The sequence below is a fragment of the Symsagittifera roscoffensis genome, chromosome 6 (assembly GCF_963678635.1).
Source record: "Symsagittifera roscoffensis chromosome 6, txSymRosc1.1, whole genome shotgun sequence".
Classification (NCBI taxonomy): Eukaryota; Metazoa; Xenacoelomorpha; order Acoela; family Convolutidae; genus Symsagittifera; species Symsagittifera roscoffensis.
Window position 1 is genome coordinate 36,135,920 of NC_087067.1, and position 21,455 is coordinate 36,157,374.

The 21,455-nt window shown below is 33.6% G+C and overlaps 1 protein-coding gene and 1 non-coding gene across 2 annotated transcripts in view; one reads left to right on the forward strand and one right to left on the reverse strand.

The window, feature by feature from the left end:
- LOC134848707 (histone-lysine N-methyltransferase SETDB2-like) overlaps window positions 1–21,455 on the forward strand; it is a 185,020-nt gene that overhangs the window by 124,906 nt on the left and 38,659 nt on the right. The gene's annotated exons all lie outside the window — the stretch shown is intronic.
- Window positions 16,154–16,226, reverse strand: Trnav-aac (transfer RNA valine (anticodon AAC)). The gene has a single exon. It is a non-coding gene; the product is annotated as a tRNA-Val (tRNA).

The following is a 21,455-nucleotide window of genomic DNA, read 5'->3' on the forward strand; positions in this document are numbered from 1 at the left end:
AAACGTGGTTTTTACCAACATCCGAGGTTGATTTGTAAAAATAGGTTTATAAGCTTCAAACTGAGTGTCAATTTGTTTTTGATCAAGTTAATTGTTCATTTACTAGAACCTGTGTTGTTAGTTTAGTTGTAGAAGAACAACTTTTTGTTTTTTTTGCATATTTTTTGATCGTTGCCCTCTCACGCTTAAACAAACCATTTGAAAGCTAATATCAGATTTAAAAGCTTAGAACTGAGTATGATTTTGCTTTTTATGAAGTGAATTGGTAATTGTCATTTCTTGAGGTTGTTGGTTCATGGAGAAAAATTGTGTTTTGTTATTTTTGTGAAGACGGAAATTTTTTTCTTCTTACAAAAGATGATCAAAAGGTTTTAATTGATTGTTTAAATCTTCTTGTGCCAAAGAAGATTTTGATTAGTTTTTTGTTTTCGACTGCACTAGTGAAAAAACGCAGAAATTGTCCAACGGTAACAAACTGCTGCCACCCAGGCTTTAACTGGGTACCTTCTGCTTGTTAGGCAGATGTGGCAACCTCTACACCATGGCACCTATGCGGTTGTATAGATTTAAAATTCGGAATCAGTGGTCAAGTGGCATTTGTAAGGAGTTCGCAAAATTGCAACTTTGTTTGCTATAGAAAACGTGTTTTTACCAAGATCCGAGGTTGAGTTGTAAAAATGGGTTTCAAAGCTTCGAAATGAGTGGCATTTTGTTTTTGATTTAAAAAAACTGTTAATTGTCCTCGCATGAGGTTGTTGGTCCAGGGAGAGAAATTATGTTTTGATTTTTCTGTGGCGAAGGAAAAGTATCTTCCTTAAAAAAAATTTTGCTCAAAAGGTTTCGAGTGATTGTTTGAAGCTTCTTGTATGAAAGAAGCTATTGACTTTTTTTGTGGTTTTGACTCGACTAGTGAAAACTAACGGAGAAATCGTATAACGGTTTAAAAAAATGATTCCACACAGGCTTGTACTGGGGGCCTCCAGCGTGATTCATAGATGCGATAGGCAACTATAGTATCGCAAAGTTATGAAGATTGGGTATCAGTGGTCAAATGGCTTGTGTTGCGAGTTTGCATCATCGCAACTGTAATTACTATAAAAAAAGTGGGTTCATCGAGATCCGAGGTTTTAATATTGGGTTCTCTTGAACTACATGAATACTCCTTATAAGTTTTTCTTCAAAGCAGAGAGAAAGGTAGGTAGCTCTTGCAATCAGGCCATCGTGATCAACCTAGAATTGTTTTCTGACGTTTTTCAATGCAAAATATGGACCGCTTCTTTCTGGAAAACATTCGTCTTCGACGTTCAAACAACCCGAGCTTTTTTTAAACTTACTACAAGGTTGACCTTAGTAAATCTTGCGCTAGGTTTTTTTTTAGTAAAAAATGTTCGATTAGTAGAACGTATGTTGTTAGTTTAGTTGTAGTAGAGTATCTTTTAGTTTTTTACACACTTTCCGATCGTTGCCCTATCGTGCTTAAACAAACTGTTTGAATTGTAGGAATAGGTTTATAAGCTTCAAACTGAGTGTCAATTTGTTTTTGATCAAGTTAATTGTTCGTTTACTAGAACCTGTGTTGTTAGTTTAGTTGTAGAAGAACAACTTTTTGTTTTTTTTTGCTTATTTTTTTGATCGTTGCCCTCTCACGCTTAAACAAACCATTTGAAAGATAATATTAGATTTAAAAGCTTAGAACTGAGTACGATTTAGCTTTTGATGAAGTGAATTGGTAATTGTCATTTCTTGAGGTTGTTGGTTTACGGACAAAAATTGTGTTTTGTTATTTTTGTGAAGACGGAAAATTATTTTTTGAAAAGATGATCAAAAGGTTTTAATTGATTGTTTAAAGCTTCTTGTGTCAAAAAAAGGTTTTGATTGGTTTTGTGTTTTTGACTGGACTAGTGAAAAAAATGCAGACATTGTCAAACGGTAAAACACTGATGCCTCCCAGGCGTGAACTGGGGACCTTCTATGTGTTAGGCAGATGTGATAACAACTACACCATGGCACCTATGAGATTGCATAGATTTTAAGACAGACTCAGTGGTCAAGTGGCATTTGTTAGGAGTTTTTGTCATCGATATTTTGTTTGCTATAGAGAAAGTAGGTTTCATCAAAATCCGATGTTGAATTGTAAAAATACGTTTCAAAGCTTCGAAATGAGTGGCATTTTGTTTTTGATTAAAAAATTGTTAATTGTCCTTGCATGAGGTTGTAAGTCCAGGGAGAAAAACCAAGCAAAGCTATTTTCAGCTAATAACAAGGCTGACCTTAGTAAGTTTTGCGCTATGTTTTTTACTAAGAACTGTTGTTAGTTTAGTTGTAGAAGAACAGCTTTTATTTTTTTGCTTATTTTTTCGATTGTTGCCCTATTACGCTCAAACAAACTGTTTGAAATGTAAAAATAGGTTTACAAGCTTCGAACTGAGTGTCATTTTGCTTGTGATAATAATAATGCTATAGAAAAAGTGGGTTTATCGAGATCCCAGGTTTCAATATTTGGTTTTCTTGACTTATAAGTTCTCTTCAAAGCCGAGAAAAAGGTAGGTATACTTTTCAATCAGGCCATTGTGTTCAACCTACATTTGCTTTCTGACGTTTTTCATAGCGAATTTTGGAGCGCCACTTTCATAAAACACTCGACTTTGATGTTCAAACAAACTAAGCCATTTTCAACTAATTACAGGTTTGACCTTAGAAAACCTTACAGTATGTATTTTTAGTTAAAATTATTCGTTTACTAGAACGTATCATGTTAGTTTAGTTGTAGAAGAATACCTTTTTGATTTTTTGCTTAAGTTTTTTTGATCATTGCCCTCTCACACTTGAACAAACAATTTGAAATGTAATATTAGGTTCAAAATTTTGGAACTGAGTATCAGTACGCATTTGAAGTTGTGAATTGTTAACTGTCATTTCATGAGGTTGTTGGTTAAGGGGGAAAATTGTGTTCAGTTTTTTTTTTGTGAAGACAGAATTTTTTTTTGGAACGATGATCAAAAGATTTCAGTTGATTGCTTAAAACTTCTTTGTCACAGAAGATTTTGGTTGGTTTTTTGTTTTTAACTGGACTGCTGAAAAAAACGCAGACATTGTCAAACGGTAAAACACTGATGCCACCCAGGCTTGAACTGGGGACCTTCTCTGTGTTAGGCAGATGTGAAAACAAATACAGCATGACATCTATGAGATTGTGTAGATTTTAAGACACAATCAGTGGCCAAGTGGCATTTGTAAGGAGTTCGCAAAATTGCAACTTTGTTTGCTATAGAAAAAGTGGTTTTTACCAACATCCGAGGTTGATTTGTAAAAATAGGTTTCAAAGCTTTGAATTGAGTGGCATTTTGTTTTTGTTTGAAAAAACTGTTAATTGTCCTCGCATGAGGTTGTTGGTCCAGGGAGAGAAATTATGTTTTGATTTTTCTGTGGCGAAGGAAAAGTATCTTCTTTAAAAAAAAACTTGCTCAAAAGGTTTCAAGTGATTGTTTGAAGCTTCTTGTATCAAAGAAGCTATTGATTTGTTTTGTGGTTTTGACTCGACTAGTGAAAACTAACGGAGAAATCGTATAACGGTAAAAAATGATTCCACACAGGCTTGTACTGGGGGCCTTGTGCGTGATTCATAGATGCGTTAGCCACTACTCCTTGGCAACTATAGTATCGCAAAGTTATAAAGATTGGGAATCAGTGGTCAAATGGCATGTGTTGCGAGTTTGCATCATCGCAACTGTAATTGCTATAAAAAAAGTGGGTTTATCGAGATCCGAGGTTTTAATATTGGGTTCTCTTGAACTACGTGATTACTCCTTATAAGTTTTTCTTCAAAGCAGAGAGAAAGGTAGGTAGCTATTGCAATCAGGCCATCGTGATCAACCTATAATGGTTTTCTGACGTTTTTCAATGCAAAATATGGACCGCCACTTTCTGGAAAACATTCGTCTTCGACGTTCAAACAACCCAAGCTATTTTTTTAACTAACTACAAGGTTGACCTTAGTAAAGTTTGTGCTAGGTTTTTTTTAGTAAAAATGTTCAATTAGTAAAACGTATGTTGTTAGTTTAGTTGTAGTATAATATCTTTTAGTTTTTTAAACACTTTTCGATCGTTGCCCTATCGTGCTTGAACAAACAGTTTGAATTGTAGGAATAGGTTTATAAGCTTCAAACTGAGTGTCAATTTGTTTTTGATCAAGTTAATTGTTCGTTTACTAGAACCTGTGTTGTTAGTTTAGTTGTAGAAGAACAACTTTTTGTTTTTTTGCTTATTTTTTGATCGTTGCCCTCTCACGCTTAAACAAACCATTTGAAAGGTAATATCAGATTTAAAAGCTTAGAACTGAGTACGATTTTGCTTTTGATGAAGTGAATTGGTAATTGTCATTTCTTGAGGTTGTTGGTTCATGGAGAAAAATTGTGTTTTGTTATTTTTGTGAAGACGGAAATTTTTTTCTTCTTACAAAAGATGATCAAAAGGTTTTAATTGATTGTTTAAATCTTCTTGTGCCAAAGAAGATTTTGATTAGTTTTTTGTTTTCGACTGCACTATTGAAAAAACGCAGAAATTGTCCAACGGTAACAAACTGCTGCCACCCAGGCTTGAACTGGGTACCTTCTGCTTGTTAGGCAGATGTGGCAACCTCTACACCATGGCACCTATGCGGTTGTATAGATTTAAAATTCGGAATCAGTGGTCAAGTGGCATTTGTAAGGAGTTCGCAAAATTGCAACTTTGTTTGCTATAGAAAACGTGGTTTTTACCAAGATCCGAGGTTGAGTTGTAAAAATAGGTTTCAAAGCTTCGAAATGAGTGGCATTTTGTTTTTGATTTAAAAAAACTGTTAATTGTCCTCGCATGAGGTTGTTGGTCCAGGGAGAGAAATTATGTTTTGATTTTTCTGTGGCGAAGGAAAAGTATCTTCCTTAAAAAAAATTTTGCTCAAAAGGTTTCGAGTGATTGTTTGAAGCTTCTTGTATGAAAGAAGCTATTGACTTGTTTTGTGGTTTTGACTCGACTAGTGAAAACTAACGGAAAAATCGTATAACGGTTTAAAAAAATGATTCCACACAGGCTTGTACTGGGGGCCTCCAGCGTGATTCATAGATGCGATAACCACTACTCCTTGGCAACTATAGTATCGCAAAGTTATGAAGATTGGGAATCAGTGGTCAAATGGCTTGTGTTGCGAGTTTGCATCATCGCAACTGTAATTACTATAAAAAAGTGGGTTCATCAAGATCCGAGGTTTTAATATTGGGTTTTCTTGAACTACATGAATACTCCTTATAAGTTTTTCTTCAAAGCAGAGAAAAAGGTAGGTAGCTCTTGCAATCAGGCCATCGTGATCAACCTAGAATGGTTTTCTGACGTTTTTCAATGCAAAATATGGACCGCTTCTTTCTGGAAAACATTCGTCTTCGACGTTCAAACAACCCAAGCTTTTTTTAAACTTACTACAAGGTTAACCTTAGTAAATCTTGCGCTAGGTTTTTTTTAGTAAAAAATGTTCGATTAGTAGAACGTATGTTCTTAGTTTAGTTGTAGTAGAGTATCTTTTAGTTTTTTACACACTTTTCGATCGTTGCCCTATCGTGCTTGAACAAACTGTTTAATTTGTTTGAATTGTAGGAATAGGTTTATAAGCTTCAAACTGAGTGTCAATTTCTTTTTGATCAAGTTAATTGTTCGTTTACTAGAACCTGTGTTGTTAGTTTAGTTGTAGAAGAACAACTTATTGTTTTTTTTTGCTTATTTTTTTGATCGTTGCCCTCTCACGCTTAAACAAACCATTTGAAAGATAATATTAGATTTAAAAGCTTAGAACTGAGTACGATTTAGCTTTTGATGAAGTGAATTGGTAATTGTCATTTCTTGAGGTTGTTGGTTTATGGACAAAAATTGTGTTTTGTTATTTTTGTGAAGACGGAAAATTATTTTTTGAAAAGATGATCAAAAGGTTTTAATTGATTGTTTAAAGCTTCTTGTGTCAAAAAAATGTTTTGATTGGTTTTGTGTTTTTGACTGGACTAGTGAAAAAAACGCAGACATTGTCAAACGGTAAAACACTGATGCCTCTCAGGCGTGAACTGGGGACCTTCTGTGTGTTAGGCAGATGTGATAACAACTACACCATGGCACCTATGAGATTGCATAGATTTTAAGACAGACTCAGTGGTCAAGTGGCATTTGTTAGGAGTTTTTGTCATCGATATTTTGTTTGCTATAGAAAAAGTAGGTTTCATCAAAATCCGATGTTGAATTGTAAAAATAAATTTTGAAGCTTCGAAATGAGTGGCATTTTGTTTTGATAAAAAGAATTGTTAATTGCCCGTGCATGAGGTTATTGGTCCAGGGAGAAAAACCAGTGAAAGCTATTTTCAACTAATTACAAGGCTGACCTCTTCAAATTTTGCGCTATGTTTTTTACTAAGAACTGTTTGGTTTGTAGAACGTATGTTGTTAGCTTAGTTGTAGAAGAATATCTTTTATTTTTTAAACTATTTTTTCGATCGTTGTCCTGTTACGCCTGAACTAACTGTTTGAATTGTAAATTTAGGTGTATAAGCTTCGAACTGAGTGTCATTTTGCATGTGATAAATTAAATTGTTAATTTTCATTGCATGAAAATTTTGTTCAAGGCAGAGAAATTATGTTTTGATATTTCTGTTGAGAACTAAAAGTAAAAAAAAACGCAAAAATTGTCAAACGGTAAAAAAACTTATGACACCCAGGCTTGAGCTGCGGACCTTCTGCGGTTTAGTCTCTTGTGGCAACCACTACACCATGGCACCTATGAGGTTACATTGATTTCAGATTCCGAATCAGTGTTCAAGTGGCATTTGTTAGGAGTTTGCATAATCGCAACTTTGTTTGCTATAAAAAAAGTGGTTTTCACCAAGATCCGAGGTTGAGTTGTAAAACTAGGTTTCAAAGCTTCGAAATGAGTGGATTTGATAAAAAGAGTTCTTAATTGTTCTTGCATGAGATTATTGGTCCAGATAGAAAAACCACATTGGACAAATTGTTAATTATCCTTGCATGAGGTTGTTGGTCCAGGGAGAGAAATGTTTCTGTGTAGAAGAAAATTTTGCTCAAAAAGTTTCAAGTGATTTTCAGTAGCTTCTTGTGTCAAAGAAGATTTTGATTGGTTTTGGTTTTTGACTCGATTCGTGAAAACAGACGGAGAAATCGTGTAACGGTAAAAAATGATTACACACAGGCTTGTACTGGGGGACTCCTCCGTGATTCGCAGATGCGATAAACTCTACTCCTTGGCACCTTTAGGATTTGAAAGTTATAGACATACGGAATCAGTGGGCAAATGGCATGTGTTAAGAGTTTGCATCATCGCAACTCTAAATGCTATAGAAAAAGTGGGTTTATCGAGATCCCAGGTTTCAATATTTGGTTTTCTTGACTTATAAGTTCTCTTCAAAGCCGAGAAAAAGGTAGGTATACTTTTCAATCAGGCCATTGTGTTCAACCTACATTTGCTTTCTGACGTTTTTCATAGCGAATTTTGGAGCGCCACTTTCATAAAACACTCGACTTTGATGTTCAAACAAACTAAGCCATTTTCAACTAATTACAGGTTTGACCTTAGAAAACCTTACAGTATGTATTTTTAGTTAAAATTATTCGTTTACTAGAACGTATCTTGTTAGTTTAGTTGTAGAAGAATACCTTTTTGATTTTTTGCTTAAGTTTTTTTGATCATTGCCCTCTCACACTTGAACAAACAATTTGAAATGTAATATTAGGTTCAAAATTTTGGAACTGAGTATCAGTACGCATTTGAAGTTGTGAATTGTTAACTGTCATTTCATGAGGTTGTTGGTTAAGGGGGAAAATTGTGTTCAGTTTTTTTTTGTGAAGACAGAATTTTTTTTTGGAACGATGATCAAAAGATTTCAGTTGATTGCTTAAAACTTCTTTTGTCACAGAAGATTTTGGTTGGTTTTTTGTTTTTAACTGGACTGCTGAAAAAAACGCAGACATTGTCAAACGGTAAAACACTGATGCCACCCAGGCTTGAACTGCCTGTGTTAGGCAGATGTGATAACAAATACAGCATGGCACCTATGAGATTGTATAGATTTTAAGACACAATCAGTGGTCAAGTGGCATTTGTTAGGAGTTTGCATCATCGCAATTGTGTTTGCTATAGAAAAGTGGTTTTATCGAGATCCGAGGTTGAATTGTAAAAATAGGTTTCAAAGCTTCGAATTGAGTGGTTTTGATAAAAAGAGTTCTTAATTGTTCTTGCATGAGATTATTGGTCCAGAGAGAAAAACCAGGGAAAGGTTTTTTCAACTAATTACAAGGCTGACCTTAGTAAATTTTGCGCTGTGTTTTTTACTAAGAGTTGTTTGTTTAGTTGAACGCATGTCGTTAGTTTAGTTGTAGGAGAATTTTTTTTTGCTTTTTTGCTTCTTTTTTGATCGTTGCCTCATCACGCTTGCACAAACTGTTTGAATTGTAACAATAGGTTGATAGGCTTTGAACAAAAGGTCATTTTTCTTTGAAAAAGTAAAATGTTAATCGTCATTGCATGAAATTGTAGGTCCAGTGAGAGAAATTATATTTTGATATTTCTGTGAAAAAGGAAAAGTTTGTTTTTAATTTTGCTCAAAAAGTTTCAAGTGATTGTTTGAAGCTTCTTGTGTCAAAGAAGAAATTGATTGGTTTTGTGTTTTTGACTCAACTGAAGAATACAAACAGAGAAATCGTATAAAGTTTCAAAAAAATATTTTCTCACAAGCTTGTACTGGGGCTTTCTGCGTGTTAGGCAGCTGTGATAACCACTACATCATGGCAACTATGAAATTGCAAAGCTTTTAAGATTCGGAATCAGTGGTCATGTGGCATTTGTAAAAAGTTTTCATAATCGCAATTTTGTTTGCTATAGAAAAAGTAGTTTTCATAAACATCCGAGGTTGAATTGTAAACATAAGTTTCAAAGCTTCGAAATGAGAAGCATTTTGTTTTTGATAAAATTAATTGTTAATTGCCCTTGCATGAGGTTATTGGTCCAGGGAGAAAAATCTAGTGAAAAAAGCTATTTTCAACTAATTACAAGACTGACCTTAGTAACTCTTGCGCTCTTCAGTAAGAACTGTTCGTTTAGTAGAACGTATGTTGTTAGTTTAGTTATAGAAGAATATCTTTTTTTACTTATGTTTTCGATCGTTGCCTATCACGCTTGAAAAAACTGTTTGAATTGTAAAAATAGGTTTATAAGCTTCGAACTGAGCGTCATTTTGCTTTTGACAAACTAAATTGTTAATTTTCATTGCATGAAGTTGTTGTTCGAGGGAGAGAAAATATGTTTTGATATTTCTGTTGAGAAGCAAAAGTATGTTTTAAACGAAACTTTGCTCAAAAGGTTTCAAGTGATTGTTTGAAGCTTCTTGTGTCAAAGAAGACATTGATTGGTTTTGTGTTTTTGACTCGCATAGTGAAAACAATTGGAGAAATCGTGTAATGGTGAAAAATGATTCCACACAGGCTTCAACTGGGGATTTTCTGCGTGATTGGCGATAACCACTACTCCTTGGCACCTATAGGATTTCAAACTTTTAAGGACTCGGAATCAGTGGTCAAATGGCATGTGTTGCGAGTTTGCATCATCCCAACTGTAATTGCTATAGAAAAAGTGGGTTTATCGAGATCCGAGGTTTTAATATTGGGTTCTCTTGAACTACATGAATACTCCTTATATAAGTTTTTTTTCAAATCAGAGAGAAAGGTAGGTAGCTATTGCAATCAGGCCATCGTGATCAACCTAGAATGGTTTTCTGACGTTTTTCAATACAAAATATGGACCGCTTCTTTCTGGAAAACATTCGTCTTTGACGTCAAACAACCCAAGTTTTTTTTAACTAACTACAAGGTTGACCTTAGTAAATCTTGCGCTAGGTTTTTTTAGTAAAAAATGTCCGATTAGTAGAACGTATGTTGTTAGTTTAATTGCAGTAGAATATCTTTTAGTTTTTTAAACTAAAAACTAAACACACTTTTTTTAAACACACTTTTCGATCGTTGCCCTATCGTGCTTGAACAAACAATTTGAAATGTAAGATTAGATTTAAAAGCTTAGAACTGAGAATCATTTTGCATTGAAGAAGTGAATTGTTAATTGTCATTTCACGAGGTTGTTGGTTCAGGGAGAAATTGAAATACAAATTTTGATTGTTATTTTTGTGTAGACGGAAAAGTTTTTTTTAAGCAGCCAATCTCCTACTTAAGCAAAGAAGTTGTCTTCATAAGTTTTAACCTAAACTCAACCCAGTTTGAGAAAAACGCGTTTCAAATTTGAAGTTTAGCTCGTTTTGTCCGGTTAATTTAAATCAGCACTGTATAGATCGAATCAGTCCGCATTAAGTTCAAGGTTTTCATAAGCAAGCTATCGAACTATGAAGAATTTAAGTAATTGAAGTGGTTTCTTAGACCAAAACTTTTTTGCGAATAACTAGTTTTTCTAAGCGAGCTAATCGACCGATGAACTTCAGAATAGTCCAAAATTTTTGTTAATTTACTAAACCCTTTTGCAAAATTAGAAAAGTTCCTATTCAAGCTATTCAAGCTTTTAAACGTTGAAATTTTTCAAGTTTTTTACAGAGTGAACCATTTTTCGAAAAAGTTTCGTGTTTTTAAGCAAGCTATTTAGGCTATGAAACTTTGAAATACGTCAATGTTGTTTTTTTAGAACGAAATATTTCGCAATAAGTCCAAATTGTTCTTAAGCAGGCTACTGAAGCTATGAAAAGTTGAAATATTTGAAGTTGTTTCTTAAACCGAAACGTTTTGCGAATAGTTAAATTTTTTTGGGTTGCTTGTGATTAGAAAAAATCGTTTTGCGAAAAATTGGAGTTTTCCTATGCAAGCTAGTCGAGCTATGAAACTTTGAAATATTTCAAGTTTTTTCAAGGAACGAACCGTGAATAGCAAATTTTAATTAAGCTTACTTTTTCAACTTTTTTACTTTAATTTTTTCAAGTAAGGTAGTCCAGCTAAGAAACTTCGGAGAATACGGAAAAATCGTGTAACGGTGAAAAATGATTCCACACAGGCTTCAACTGGGGATTTTCTGCGTGATTGGCAGATGCGATAACCACTACTCTTGGCACCTATAGGATTGCAAAGTTTTAAAGATTCGGAATCAGTGGTCAAATGGCATTTGTTAGGAGTTTGCATCATCGCCACTCTAATTGCTTTAGAAAAAGTGGTTTTATCGAGATCGGAGGTTTTTATATTTGGTTCTCTTGAACTCCGTGAATACGTCTTAAAAGTTTCTCTTCAAGGCAGAGAGAAAGGTAGGTATCTATTGCATTCAGGACATTGTGATAAACCTAGAATTGTTTTCTGACGTTTTTCAATGCGAAATTGGTAGCGCCACTTTCTATAAATCACTCGACTTCGATGTTCAAACAACCTAGGCGATTTTTTAATTAACTGCAAGGTTGACCTTAGTAAATACTGCGCTAGGTTTTTTGTTAAATCTTGTTTAATTAGTAGAAAGTATGTTGTTAGTTTAGTTGAAGTAGATTACCTTTCGGTTTTTTTTTAAATTTTTTTTGATCGATGCCCTCTCACACTTGAACAAACAATTTGAAATGTAATATTAGGTTTAAAAGCTTAGAAATGAGTTTTGTTTCGCATTTGAAGAAGAGAATTATTAATTGTCATTTCATGAGGTTGTTGGTTCAGGGAGAAAAATTTTGTTTTGTTATTTATTTGAACACCGAAATTTTTTTCTTTTTTGAAACGATCAAAAGGTTTCAATTGATTGTTTAAAGCTTCTTGTGTTCAAAATGATTTTGATTGAGTTTGTGTTTTTGACTTGGCTAATGAAAAAAAACGCAGAAAATGTCAAACGGTCAAAAACTGATGCCACCCAGGCGTGAACTGGGGACATTCTGTGTGTTAGACAGATGTGAGAACCACTAAACCATGTCAACCATGAGATTGCATAGATTTTAAGATTCGGAATCAGTGATCAGGTGGCAATTGTTAGGAGTTTGCATCATTGCAACTTTGTTTGCTATAGAAAAAGTAGGTTTTATCAAGATCCGAGGTTGAATTGTAAAAATAGGTTTCAAAGCTTCGAAGTGAGTGGCATTTTGTTTTTGATAAAAAGAATTGTTAATTGTCCTTGCATGAGATGGTGGTCCAGGGAGGAAAACCAGGGAAAGCTATTTTCAACTAACTACAAGGCTGATCTTAGTAAACCTTGCGCTATGATTTTTTAGAAAGAACTGTTTGTTTAGTAGTATGTATGTTGTCAGTTTAGTTGTAGTAGAAATTCTTTTTGTTTTTTTTTGCTTATTTTTTTTTATCGCTGCCCTCTCACGCTTGAATAAACAATTTGAAATGTAATAATAGGTTTAAAAGCTTAGAACTGAATATCATTTTGTATTTGATAAAATGAACTAGCAAGTCCTACTACAATAATCAATCGGCTCGAAAAAAAATTGGTTGTTGTTCTGACCAAGCAATTCAAGCAATGAAACATCGAACAATTTTAAGTTAAGCCATATCGTAAATCGGTTTGAAAATTGAGCCCTTCAACCGAAGAAATTTTGAAGTTAAAAAAAGCATTTTAAGACCGATTCGGTTATCAAGAAGTTCAAGTTTTCTGAAGCAAGCTGTCCCGCTATCAAACTTTGAAATAGTTGAAGTTATCTTTTGGACTCCAATTGAATAGCGAAAATCGGATGGCGAAAAAATTTTCAAAGTTTTATTGAAGGCATTCAAGCGGTAAGACTTTGAAATAATTCAACTTATTTCCTAGATTGAACTGTCCGTTTTTTATGCAAGTAATTAAGCGAAAAATATAAAAATATTTCAAAGCAGTTTTATAGAGCGAATCAATCCGCAAAATAGTTCGAAATATTTCGAAATATTTCCATTGAGCGAATCAGTTCTGGAAACTTTCAAATTTTACGACAGCAAGCTGTTGAAACTATGAAAATTTGAAAAATTTCAAGTCGTCTTTGTACCAAAATCTTTTGCGAAAAAGTTCTGTCTTTAGGCAAGCTGATGGAGCGAAGAAAAGTTGAAGTATTTCAAGTTGCTCCATAGAGCAAAATAATTCAAAAAAACGTCAAATTTTACAAAAACAGCCTATCAAAGCTATGAAAATTTTTAAAATTTCAAGTTGTATTTAGACCAAAATGTTTTGCGAAAAACTTGTGTTTTTAAGAAAACTGACGGAGTGAAGAAACTGACGCAGTTGTCCATAGTGCTGATTTAAATTAACCGGACAAAACGGGTTAATTTTGAAATTTAAAAAGCGTTTTTCTCAAATTGGGTTGAGTTTAGGTGAAAACTTATGAAGACAAAACTTGCTTAAACTTTTAGCAGAATTAATATGGTGTAATTGGTTTTACGAAACTCGGGCCCAAAATTTTACCCCAAAAATGGTTCATTTTGGCTTTTCTTAGTTAATCAAAAAATTACCCCAAAAAATACCCAGTCGATCACAGACATACTTATATCAAATTGAGCTCCTTAAGTAGCCCAACAAACTTTAAGAAGGGTATATTCTCCAAAACATTGTATAAGTTAATTTATTTTTGTTTGATAGACAAAAAAGGTCGTTTTTACTATAAAAAAACAACTATTTATTTTTAAATTTTTTTAAAACGATTTGCAACGTATTTGTTGGGCTACGTAAGGATCTCGCTTTGATATAACTATGTCTGTGATCGACTGGGTGTTTTTTGGCATAATTTTTGATTAACTAAGAAAAGCCAAAATGACCCATTTTTGCGGTAAAATCTTGGGACCGATTTTTGTAAGGCAAATTACACCATATTAATTCTGCTAAAGTTTTAAGCAAGTTGTCTTCATAAGTTTTCACCTAAACTCAACCCAATTTGAGAAAAACGCGTTTCAAATTTGAAGTTTAGCTCGTTTTGTCCGGTTAATTTAAATCAGCACTGTATAGATTGAATCAGTCCGCATTAAGTTCAAGGTTTTCATAAGCAAGCTTTTGAACTATGAAAAATTTTGTTAATTGAAGTGGTTCCTGAGGCCAATACCTTTTTGCGAATAACTAGTTTTTCTAAGCGAGCTAATCGACCGATGAACTTCAAAATAATCCAAAATATTTCCTAATTTACCAAACCCTTTTGCGAAAATAGGCAAGCTATCGAACTATGAAGAATTTAAGTAATTGAAGTGGTTTCTTAGACCAAAACTTTTTTGCGAATAACTAGTTTTTCTAAGCGAGCTAATCGACCGATGAACTTCAGAATAGTCCAAAATTTTTGTTAATTTACTAAACCCTTTTGCAAAATTAGAAAAGTTCTTATTCAAGCTATTCAAGCTTTTAAACGTTGAAATTTTTCAAGTTTTTTACAGAGTGAACCATTTTTCGAAAAAGTTTCGTGTTTTTAAGCAAGCTATTTAGGCTATGAAACTTTGAAATACGTCAATGTTGTTTTTTTAGAACGAAATATTTCGCAATAAGTCCAAATTGTTCTTAAGCAGGCTACTGAAGCTATGAAAAGTTGAAATATTTGAAGTTGTTTCTTAGACCGAAACGTTTTGCGAATAGTTAAGTTTTTTTGGGTTGCTTGTGATTAGAAAAAATCGTTTTGCGAAAAATTGGAGTTTTCCTATGCAAGCTAGTCGAGCTATGAAACTTTGAAATATTTCAAGTTTTTTCAAGGAACGAACCGTGAATAGCAAATTTTAATTAAGCTTACTTTTTCAATTTTTTTACTTTAATTTTTTCAAGTAAGCTAGTCCAGCTAAGAAACTTCGGAGAATACGGAAAAATCGTATAATGGTGAAAAATGATTCCACACAGGCTTCAACTGGGGATTTTCTGCATGATTGGCAGATGCAAGAACCACTACTCCTTGGCACCTATAGGATTGCTAAGTTATAAAAATTCGTAATCAGTGGATAAATGGCTTGTGTTAGGAGCTTGCATCATCGCAACTCTAATTGCTATAGAAAAAATGGGTTTATTGAGATCTGAGGTTTTAATAATTGGTTCTCTTGAACTCCGCGAAAACTTCTTTTAAGTTTCTCTTCAAGGCAGAAAAAAGATAGGTATACTTTTCAATGAGGCCATTGTGCTCCACCTAAAATTGTTTTGTGATGTTTTTCAATGCAACATTTGGAGTGCCACTTCCTATAAAACCCTCGACTCCGATGTTCAAACAATCTACGCTTTTTTCGACTGATTACAAGGTTGACCGTAAGGAGCTCACTTTGATATAACTATGTCTGTGATTTACTGGGTGTTTTTGGCGTAATTTTTGATTAACTAAGAAAAGTCAAATTGACCCATTTTTGGGGGAAATTTTGGGCCCCAATTTCGTTAAACAAATTACACCATATTAATTCTGCTAAAGTTTTAAGCAAGTTGTCTTCATAGGTTTTCACCTAAACTCAACCCAGTTTGAGAAAAACGCGTTTCAAATTTGAAGTTTTGCTCGTTTTGTCCGGTTAATTTAAATCAGCATTGTATAGATCGAATCAGTCCGCATTAGGTTCAAGTTTTTCATAAGCAAGCTTTTGAACTATGAAAAATTTTGTTAATTGAAGTGGTTCCTGAGGCCAATACCTTTTTGCGAATAACTAGTTTTTCTAAGCGAGCTAATCGACCGATGAACTTCAAAATAATCCAAAATATTTCCTAATTTACCAAACCCTTTTGCGAAAATTAGAAAAATTCCTATGCAAGCTATTCAAGCTATTAAACGTTGAAATTTTTCAAGTTATTTTACAGAGCGCTATGTTTTTTAGTTAAAACTGTTTGTTTACTAGAACCTGTGTTGTTAGTTTAGTTGTAGTAGAACAACTTTTTGTTTTTTTGCTTATTTTTTCTTTCATCGTTGCCCTCTCACACTTGAACAAAAAATTTTAAATGTAATATTAGGTATAAAAGCTTAGAACTGAGTATCTTTCCGCATTTTTAGAAGTGAATTGTTAGTTGTCATTTCATGAGGTTGTTGGCTCTGGGAGAAAAATTGTGTTTTGTTATTTTTGTGAAGACGGAAAATTATTTTTTGAAACGATGATCAAAAGGTTTTAATTGATTGCTTAAACCTTCTTGTGTCAAAGAAGATTTTGATTGGTTTTGTGTTTTTGATTAAACTATGGAAAAGAACGTAGAAATTCTCAAAGGGTAAAAAAGTGATGCCACCCAGGCTTGAACTGGGAACCTTTTGCGTGTTAGGCAGATGTGATAACCACTACACCATGGCACCTAAGTGATTGCGTAGATTTTAGGATTGGGAATCAGTGGTCAAGTGGTATTTGTTAGGAATTTTCATCATCGCAACTTTGTTTGCTATAGAAAAGTGTGTTTTATCAAGATCCAAGGTTGAATTGTAAAAATAGGTTTCAAAGCTTCGAAATGAGTGGAATTTAGTTTTTTTTTTATAAAAAGAACTGTTAAATTACCTTGCATGAGGTTGTTGGTCCAGGGAGAAAAACCAGGGAAAGCAATTTCAAACTAATTACAAGACTGACCTTAGTAAGTCTTGCGCTCTTTAGAACGAACTGATTGTTTAGTAGAACGTATGTTGTTAGCTTAGTTGTAGAAGAATATCTTTTTTTTTCGCTAATTTTTTGATCGTTGCCCTATCACGCTTGAACACACTGTTTGAAATGTAAAAATAGGTTTATAAGCTTTGAACTGACTCTCGTTTTGCATTTGATAAAGTAAATTGTTAATTGTCATTGCATGAAGTTGTTGGTCCTGGGAGAGAAATTATGTTTTGTTATTTCTGTGGAGAAGGAAAAGTATATTTTTAAAAAAAACTTTCAGCTCAAAAGTTTTCAAGTGATTGTTTGAAGCTTCTTGTGTCAAAAATATTGATTGGTTTTGTGTTTTTGATTCGACTAGTGAAAACAAACGGAGAACTCGTATAACGGTTAAAAAAATGATTCCACTCAGTATTGTACTGGGGGCCTCCTGCGTGACTCGCAGATGCGATAACCACCAGTCCTTGGTGCCTATAGGATTAAAAATTTATAAAAATTCGGAATCATTGATCAAATGGCATGTGCCAGGAGTTTGCATATTTGCCAGGAGTTTGCATATTTGCAACTCAAATGGCATGTGCCAGGAGTTTGCATATTGGCATGTGCCAGGAGTTTGCATATTTACATATTTGAGATCCGACGTTTTAATATTTTGTTTTTTTGAACTCCGTGAATAATGAATAGCAATTGAATAGCAAAAACTTAGAATTCTTCTTAAATGACTAGCAAAAACATAGAAGCATGGAGTCATTCAACCGAACAAACTCAAACCTTTAAATTTATTTCTTAGACCGAATCGTTTCAGAGAAATTCAAACTTTTATAAGCAAGCTATTCGAGCCATGATCATTTAAAACGAAGCGAACCGGACGACGAAATTTTTTAAAATTTTTTTTGAAGGCATTCAAGCGGTAAGACTTTGAAATAATTCAACTTATTTCCTAAATTGAATTGGTCCGCAGAAAGTCCGTTTTTCTATGCAAGTTATTAAGCGAAAATTTTAAAAACAATTCAAAGCAAATTTTTAGAGCGAATGAATCCGCAAAAAATCTAAGTTGGTTTAAGCAAACTATTCAAGCTTTGAAACGTTGAAAATTTCAAAGTTATTTCATGGCGTGAATCGGATGACTAAAAGGGTTTCTATTAAAGCCATTCAAGGTATGATTTCTTAGAGCGAACCCTTTTGCGGAAAAATGAGCTTTTCCTATAAAAACTATTTAAATACTGGAATTTCGAAATATTTTAATTTGTCCCATAGAGCGAATGAGTTCAGTAAACATTCTAATTTTACGACAGCAAGCTATTGAAGCTATGAAAATTTGAAAAGTTCCAAGTCGTTTTTGTACCAAAATCTTTTGCCAAAAAGTTCTGTTTTCAAGCAAGCTGATGGAGCAACGAAACTTTGAATTGTTTCAAGTTGTTCCATAGATCGAATCAGTCCGCATTAAGTTCAAGTTTTTCATAAGCAAGCTATTGAACTATGAAAAGATTAAGTAATTGAAATAGTTTCTTAGACCAAAACCTTTTTGCGAATAACTAGTTTTTTCTAAGCGAGCTAATCGAGTGATGAACTTCAAAATAGTCCAAAATTTTTCTTAATTTACCAAACTCTTTTGCGAAAATTAGAAAATTTCCTATGGAAGCTATTCCAGCTGTTAAACGTTGAAATGTTTCAAGTTATTTCACAGAGCGAACCATTTTTCGAAAAAATTTTGTGTGTTTAAGCAAGCTAGTTAGGCTATGAAACTTTGAAATACGTCAATGTTGTTTTTTAGAACGAAATATTTCGCAATAAGTTCAAGTTTTTTTTAAGCAGGCTACTGAAGCTATAAAAAATTGAAATATTTGAACGAATCGTGAATAGCAAATTTTAAGTAAGCTTACTTTTTTAATTTTTTGACTTTATTTTTTTAAATAAGCTAGTCCAGCTATAAAACTTCGATATACTTCACGTAATTTCATTAAGCAAAGCATGGCGGAGTAGGTGTTTTAAAGTAAGGTAGTGTGCAGCTATGAAACTTCTCAAAGTGAATTTATAGCGCAAAGCGGTTTTCTAAGCATAAAGTTTGCTGTTTTCAGTTTATTCTTTTCAGACTAAAATCAACATCTAAACGGAAAAACTGTGGGCAGGTTCTCTCTAGTTTGAAGTTGAGTCGATTTTATCTTCTTTAAAGAGTTTCGCAGTTTTTCAGATAGAATTCAAGAATAACCCTGACTTTAGAAAGAGTCAAAGTTCTAGAAAGTTCTTGCCTAAAACAAAGAGCTCAATTAAGATCATTTATCCACGGGATAAAGCACCAATACAATAGCTGTACAGCTCTTCACGGCAGACCGCTGTTGTGCCCCTGTTTAAGAACTACATGCTATTTTTTTGGTTATTTTTCTGGGCTGGGTAATGTTGCTTCACCCTCAAGCAACGCTCACGGATCATGGTGGGCCTCGAACATCCGACCTTTCGATTGAGAGGCGGAGACGTAACCACTTCACCACCGCTCCCCCGTGGTACGGTGGTGAAGTGGTTTTTCAATGGTTACTTCAATGGTTGCTCTGAATGGTTTTTAAACGTTCTGATCTAAGCCTAAGTTTTTCTGAGCTAGCTATTCAAGCTATGAAACTTTGAAATATTTCCAATTATTTCATAGTTTGAATCGGTTAGTAAAAAGTTTAAAGTTTTCCAAGCAAGTTTTTAAAGCTATGAAAAATTTGAATAGCTTGAAATATTTCAAGTTTGAAACAACTTTGAATATTTCAAGTCATTTCATAGTCTGAATCGGTTCGCGAAAATTTTGCTTTTATAAGCAAGCTTTAAAAGCTATGAAACTTTGAAATATTACAAATTATTTCGTGGAAATTTGTACAAATTTGAATAGCTTGAAATATTTCAAGTTTGAAACAACTTTGAATATTTCAAGTCATTTCATAGTCTGAATCGGTTCACGAAAATTTTGTTTTTCTAAGCAAGCTTTTAAAGCTATGAAACGTTGAAATTTTTCCATTTACTTCATAGACCGAATCGGTTCGCAAACAAGTTTCTTTCTTAGCACGAAGTGATTTGTTCTAGACTGAACTTTTGACAGTCCCAGCTCCAAACAGAAATGAAATTAATTTTTGGACAAAACTTAGACAAGTATTGTCTAGCCTTGAAGTTGGATCGAGTTCATCTTCTTCTGATGGTTACTCTGAATGCTTCTTTAACGTTACGCACAATACCCTTTTAAACATTGTCTCCTAATATTTCCTAAGCATTGTGTTCAGTTAAACATTGCGTCCACAGCGCATTTGGAGTTACATTTATATAAGATTGTTTATTGCCATTGCATGAGGTTGTTGGTCCAGGGAGAGAATTTGTATTTTGATATTTTTGTGAAGACGGAAAAAGTTTTATTTTTTAAAAAAAGGTTGCTCAAAAAGTTTCAATTGATTCTTTGAAGCTTCTTGTGTCAAAGAAGACTATGATAGATTTTGTGTTTCTGGCTCGATAAGTAAAAAAAAAATCGGAGAAATTGTCTAACGGTAAAATTTGATGTCACGCGGTCTTGTACTGGGACCTCCTGCTTGTCCCAGTAAAGATTTTAAGATTCGGAATCAGTGGTCAAATGTCATGTGTTGAGAGTTTGCAAAACCTCAGTTCTATTTGCTATAGAAAAAGTGGGTTTTATTAAGATCCTAAGTTTTGATATTTGTTTCTAGCGAACTCCGTGAATAATCCTAATCTATTTTTTCTTCAAGTCCGAGAAAAAAAGGTAATTTTATGTTTCAATCTGGTCATTGTGATCAACCTAAATTTGTTTTCTGACATTTTTCATTGAAAAATTGGGTGGGAATTTTTTGTTTAAAACTTGGCTTTGACGTTGAAATAATTTAAGCTACTTTCAACTAATTACAAGGCTGACCGTAGTAAACTTTGCGCTATGCTTTTTTTCTGAAAACTTTTCGTTTAGTAGAACGTATGTTGTTAGTTTAGTTGTAGTAGAATATCTTTCGTATTTTATAGCTCATTTTTTTCGATCGTTGCTCTCCCACGTTAGAACAAACAGTTTGAAATGTAATTTTACGTTTAAAAGCTTAGAACTGAGTATCATTTTGCAATTGAAGAAGTGAATTGTTAATTGTCATTTCATGAGGCTGTTGGTTCACGGAGAAATTGAATAACAACTAGTGTTTTTTTTGTGATGATCGAATTTTTTTTTTGAAAAATTGATCAAAAAGTTTTAATTGATTGTTAAAAGCTTCTGGTGTCAAAAAAAACTTTGATTGGTTTAGTGAAAACAAACGCAGAAATTGTCAAACGGTAAAAAACTGATGCCACTTAGGCTTGAACTGAGGACCTTCTGCGTGTGAGGCAGTCGTGCTTACCACCACATCATGGCACCAATGAGATTGCATAGGTTTTAAGATTTGGAATCAGTGGTCAAATGGTATGTGTTAAGAGTTTGCATCATCTAAACTCTGTTACCTATAGAAAAAGTGGGTTTTATCAAGATTCGAGGTTTTGATATTTGGTTCTCTCGATCTCTGTGATTGATGCTTAGACTTGCATTCAAGGCAGAGAAAAAAGCAGTTATGTATTTGACTCTGGCCATTATGATCAACCTAGATTTGTTTTCTGACTTTTTCTATGCAAAATTGGGAGCGCAACTTTTGTAAAACGCTCGACTTCGAAGTTAAAACCACTTAGGCTAGTTTCAACAAATACAAAATTGATCTTAGTAACTATTGCGCTATGTTTTTTCAGTAAAAACTGTTCGTTTGGTAGAACATGTGTTGTTATTATAGTTGTAGAAGAATATCTTATAGTTTTTTTTCTTTTTTTTCGATTATTGCCCTGTTACACTTGAAAAAACAATTTGAATTGCAAGAATAGTTTTTAAAGCTTCGAAATGAATGGCATTTTGTTTTTGATGAAAAAAAATGTTAATGGTCCTTGCTTGAGGTTGTTGGTCCAGGGAG